The sequence below is a fragment of the Columba livia genome, chromosome 3 (assembly GCF_036013475.1).
Source record: "Columba livia isolate bColLiv1 breed racing homer chromosome 3, bColLiv1.pat.W.v2, whole genome shotgun sequence".
Taxonomy (NCBI): domain Eukaryota; kingdom Metazoa; phylum Chordata; class Aves; order Columbiformes; family Columbidae; genus Columba; species Columba livia.
The window spans coordinates 22,545,153-22,551,576 of NC_088604.1; positions in this window are offsets into that span (position 1 = coordinate 22,545,153).

A 6,424-nucleotide genomic window follows, 5' to 3' on the forward strand; every position below is an offset into this window, starting at 1 on the left:
TTAACAGAAGAAATTAATTTTCAGTTGCTAACTGGCAATTTGTTCTAATTAATCTGCCCTAAAGGATACATACAGAATCCCATGGTCATGTTTAAATACTGAGACTTGTATTCATCAGACTCAGCAATTAGCCTTTCTGTGTGTACCTGCACTATTGTAAGTAAACTAGAAGAGTTACTGAGAACTGTTTAGTTGCTAGTAAAGTCTGTGGTTTTGCTCCTGGTTTTATACCATATCTCTTTCATATATGGTTCTGAAAAACATCAAATTGCGTGGGTGCAGGATACTGTACATTTGCACTCCTGAAGACAGATTCTGTCCCAATGAGCATTTACACATTATTACTCATGAGTGGGAGGCTGAGAGCTAAAAATTGCTTACCTGCCCCTTTGAGAGAGGGCTGACTGTTGGGAAGGGTTTCTTGAACTGTGGTTTGGTGCTTAGAAGTCACTGTTCCTCTCTCTTCTGTCCTATTTAATTTTCTGGCTGCATGAAGGCAAATTAGTTTTTGTAAAATGCATTTGGGGGAGAGAAAAATCTGTGATTTGAAAGGTGAAGCTATAATGGAGAATTCTGCAAGAGTTAACATGTATTGCAATGAATGATGCCATGGAGTTGATATAGTATTTTTAGATTGCTTTACATATCTTCATAGTAATAATAGTTCACATAATAATAGCCCTGTTAAGAAGGCAGATTAATATCATCTGTAGCTAGGAAGACACTGAGCTGAATAGTGCTTGCCTGACTTGAAGCCACATGGTGAAACAGCACACAGATTAAAGCCACTAGGCTTTCTAAGCCCATGATTAGCCCTTTAACCAGCCTCCTCCTTGCAGGCATCCTGTACGTGCAGCTATTGAAGCGTCTGTGCCAGTAAACTGGCCAGGACTGGGGCGACAGCCTGTGCACTGACCTGTGGGGTGGGTAGTGGTTGAGTCTGGGACTGAGCCTGGCCTGGGCTGCTCCCATCAGCCTGCACCAACACAGCCACTTCTCTGACATCCTTTGGGGACTGACAGAACAGTGCGGTGACACAGAACAGGCTCTTTGCTTCTGGTTTCTTGATACTGATGCAGCCTAATGTATCCGTACAGCCTGCTTCATATAGGATGGTTGCCTGCCAGTCTGGAACTTGAGACCAGCCTCTTACAGCCAGATAACAGAAATAGGTGCTAACATAGACAAGATACCTATCACACAGGTACCGGTAGTTGGCACGAGGAGTCTCAGTGTTGGTCTGTGGTGGCTCATCAGCTGCTTGCACTACCCTACGGCTCAAAATTCCGGGTTCCCTCCCTCACCTTTCTGATTTAAGGCTTTTATAGCTGTATGTAGAGTCTTCATCATATTTCCTCACTAATGCAGCATGCACACTGCTAGATCTATCTATCTGTTATTTGATTTGAGAAATCTAGCACAAGATTTTTCAGAATTAGTTGGTTTGCTGCTGCCTCCATTCTTGTGCTTACTTGATAACGCATTTTCCTCAAAGGCATGCCCGACTACCAAACTGTCAGAAACACTCATTGCTTCCTAAGACAAAGAATCAAAATAGCAACATTGAAACAGCTTCAGATGAAAGGGTCTGAGAATTTCCTAGCAAAGGAGGGTTTCCTGTGTGACTCCACTTGAAATGTAACAATGTCAAAGAATGACCCAAAGTACTTGAAGTGCTTTGGCCAAGCCCCATAAACTGCACTATAAAGGCGGTTAGTCGTTCACAGCACGACCTTCAAAGGTTTTCAAAGGGATTTATTTTTTCTGCCAGCAAAACAGGCCTTGACAGCAGAACCACAAGTTTCCCTGTTGTGCATATTGTTACACTTCAGGGATAATCACGGTTATCCTTAACGTGTGTCCCAACCTGCGAGATGAGCCAGAACACCTAGGATTAAAATGACACACCTTGGGAGAGATTAAATCACTGTGAGAATTAAACGGAAATCCGATTTGAGGAGTATTTTGACATCAGAAGATTAAGGTGAACCTCCAGCAGAGTTTTCTCAAGCACCAAAGTACTTGATTTACACTAAAAATCTGTAAATTCACATGCCCAAATGCAGATAACAAGAAAGATTTAAAAGGCAAGGAACGAGATACAGCTTAGCTACAGTGTTACAGAGTTTTCATTTTTGCTTTCTATGATTCCACGCTGGAAAGAAATTCTATTGGTTTTACCTTGAGCATCAAGGTCACCTTGAATGTTGGCACAAAAAAATGTATTAACTCAGACCTTCCAAAGCAAACTGTGAAAGTTGTTTCCTGTGGGCTTTCCTGGTTCATTCGTTCTGTCTGCAGTTCAAGTTGCAGAACACGCCTGACAGACTGCACTAAATGCTTTTCTAATATTCCCTTTCTAAAGAGATTTATGGTGAGCTGGGTAGCACAGACTGTGGCCATTAATGAGGAGGACTACCCCCAGCTCAGCCAAGATTTGCAAGTGCAACAACTTTTCTGCAGGGTTGCTCAGAGCAGTCTGTGGTGCTCTTAATCCCCATCACAAGTAACTGACACTGTCAGTTAAGCCCCATCTATGCCGCTGAACTCACAAACACCTCAAATGCTGCTGACGCACACCCTGAGGCTCAGGCAGGTGGGATCCATGGGCCAGGCCCTGCCCAAACCCCACTGTCTGGGCAACCAAAGCTGGTTGGAGCCCATGCCTGTATGTGATGACGTTGCACTGACACAGCAGTATTTGGGGAGAAATGTAACAATCCCAAGGTGTTTTGCTCACAAATTAAAAAGCCATAAACACAAGTTGAAGAGACAGGTGGTGGGACCATCCATGGCTGATTATGACTGAGAAGAAATATTGACTGGATAATCTCAGAGCACTGTAAAGAGCAAGGGTAAGTAAGCTTTTGTCCTATTCAAATCTTCTGGTTTTTATTATCTTTTTAGCAAATAAGGACAAGATGTGCACATTTAATCAGTTGTTCATCTAAATAAATGCTGTGTGTTCCACATCTTTTAACCATATCAAATGCTTTCAACCTCATTAAAAGCTGTTTTATTTGTTGCAGAGCATTGTTTCAGCTGATAAAAATCTGCACTAATACAGTCTCTTTTGATATGCTGGGTTTTTTTCTTAAATCAAAACCAATATTTATTGGTTGGTGGGTCTCCACGCACCAACGCAATGAAACACTGAGTAAATCTTTAGGATCTATTTTTCCTTATGACTACTACCACTCTATCTGCTACAAACTGATTAACCTTTTGATGCTACCAGCCCTTTTCTTTCAGTTCTGCTATTTGGATGTAATACAGGAAGTGTGAAAACTAATACACAAAGGCAGATTAGCTTGAGTCAGCATCAGATGTATACAACAAATACTGTGTAACACGCCTACAGCACGTATGGTTTTTATATTTGAAATATACAAAATGCATTTTAGGCATCTTTGGCTGCTCAGCAGAAATATGATAAGTGGTTTGTGCCAGCAATAGCATCAAAACGACCCTTGAGGCTGTTGTGTTATAATATCAAGAAGCATTTCACACAGGAGTGTTCAGCTGTCAAACCCAGAATAAAAGCAATAGGAGTCAGGTTTTCTTTTCTGTTTGTTTTGGTTTTACATTTTAGCTTCTGGCCTTGAACCAGATCTCTGGGTATTGCAATGACCACCGCTATGTGCTGCTGCTGCTTTGTGTCTGATACTTCCTCCAGTACGCACAGGAGGAATATCACCTATTTCAGCTCCAGAATTTGATGCTGCAGTATTTATTTATCCAAGACATCCTTGTGCCATTCTAAAATACAAAAGAATAGCCTACCAACAGCTTCGCATTGGCACCGATGCTGGTAGCAAGTCTAGACTGTGTAGGCACACCAGTCCTACCTCATGTGTTGGACATGGACCCACAATGCAATGGACGCAGCAAGGGGAGGCTGCACAGCCTACCCAATTAGCTGGGTAATTAATTGAGCATGGTCCTGTGCTCAGCTCCATGCTGCCATGGGTACACCATTAGCAGGGCTCCACCTTGCTCAGGTATAAAAGCAAGTTTGCATGCACCTGTGTGAACCACACTCTGAGCCCATTACCAAGGGAGGTTTAAAGCCTCTTGGTCCATAGGATATGCACTGAGTTTTTCATCTGGGTGAAATAACAATGTGGTTAAATGATTCCTAACCTCCTTAAATGAGAAATTCTGTAGCTTCACTGGCCAAGAAACAAACCACCTGAGACTTGTCTGATTCATTCTTTTATGTGATCTGCCAGCTAATTTTACTGAAGAGCAGTGCATTTGCTCCAGTCTACCTGGGTAGCCCAGTCCTGCATGACAGCCTCAGAGCTGGGAACCGCTGCAGCCAGCAGGAGAAAGAGAAGCAACGCTGCACCGCTCCCCGGAAGGGCAGGGCCCTGCTGAGCTCTGAGAGGATGTGCCTCTCTCTGGATCTGGGCACCATTTGGTGACACTATCGTAAAAACAGTGTTCAGCTCTGTTGCTCATCTCTGCACCGTGGACATCACAGTCTGATATATTCTAAGGAGAAAAAATTGAGAATCTTTGATTTTGCATGACGTAGATTAAACAGACAGAAAGGATGCCTATTTTGTGTCCAAGTTTATGTGCATAAGATGAAGAAACCTTCCTAGTCCTCCAACTGGATTTTTTTTTTTTTAACCAGAGAAACATCTAATAAAATTATTGTACAGCTGAAAACCATTATTTCCTTTTTATTGTTGCGGACTACTGCTGGCGTTTAAGAGCCAGTGAGAAGGAGCTGTATGTAACTGGGCAGGAGCCAGCTAAGGTTGCTGGGACAGAGCAGAACAAACACCTGCCTCTTCCCTTCCCACCTTCACTCACCTCGCTGTGCTCACTGCTGCACTGTTGTTGCTCCAGGCCGATTAGCCCTCACAGAACATGGGTATCTCAGCAAGTCCTGGTGGCCAGTAGTAGCAATTACAAGCTGTTAAGTCCCCCTGAGTATTTGTCACTGTGGCTGTACTACAGAAATGCATGACAGACACAAAATGCTGTATTATTATGGGCTGTGTTATACCTGATTACCTTTAGGACAGTCTTTTTCTACACTGGGACAATGATTCATCTCATGTAATTTAGGTGTCTAACAATTAATTGTCTACAGTTGTACCAGTCTGACTTGACAGCTAATGGAGAGAAACAAGCAATACCAAACGATCATTCACCTTATCCTAAGATGCCTAAGATAGGTGAGAAAGATTTCCCTCCGGACATGATTATTTCTGTACACTAATTACAAATGGAGCTTCAGGGAACTCAAGCTAAGTAGGGAAATCAAACAACTAGAACTGAGGTGATTTCTACAGTGCGTGTCCCTGTTATCAGTGTCATCTACAAGTCTACTACACTCCGAAAGGCCAGTTGATGAGCAGCCTCATTTTCCATGGGAAGTTTCCTACCCTATGATTTGTAGAGCAGCAGTACTTTGTAAAAGTTGTGCCAAGAGGTCAGCAAATCTCTTTTATATCTGTTTTCACTTAAAGGTTTGATGATAAAGGTGCATAGGGGACCAGAAATAAACTTGGAGAGTGGGCAGTAGACTGAGGCTCACGAAGTTAGAGAATCACTGCCCAAAGCTACACTTTCAAAAACCAGAACAGAGGTCATTTCACCCAATCTACTTCTGGCAATGTTCAGCGAGGCAGAGCATAAATTCTGCAACAGACAAGCACTACGTGACTTTTCAGGCTACATCCCCCACAGAGCTTGTATTTGTACCAGTGGCTTGCTGATTCCAGCCACTGGGCAAGCATGGCCCATATTCACACAGTATGCTCCTTCCTACTCATCACCAATTTTCAGTTGTCTCCAGAAAACATAGCTCAAACACCTCTCTGTACACACAGACTGGAATGCAATGTGACAGTTAAACATGGAAAGGAGCTAAGGATATCCAGTAGTGCTTAAAATTGTCATATATTCAGAAAGCATGAGTCGGAACAATCTCAAACTATCTCAGGTATGTTGCTGTTGGCACAGTGACATAAGTCTCATCAGTGTGAACAGAATTCAGGCACCTCAAAGAGAGAGAATCCTCTGCATAGGAATAGAATAATGGGGATTTAAATGTGAAAATAATTTCCCAGACGTGTATCAGTTGTCTAATTTCAGTGTCACCTTGAAATATATAGTATTTAAAGTAGCATGAAACAGCAGGAAAATTAGTTCCTAATGTCACAAGAGAGGAGTTATTTCTGGCAGGCTTGAATGGATCTGCTGTATCACACAGAAACTTCTTCCAGCTAGCAAGGAATAAAACTGTGTACAGAAACAGTCCAATCTTGTAATGGACCCAAATCAGGAGACAGTGGGAAATTCACAATTATGCTAAAGCCACATGTTGTGGTTACCAATTATTCCAAGACCTCTGCGATGTGCTATGGCTATTACTTGTTTATCTTATGGCACCAAAAAGCATGCT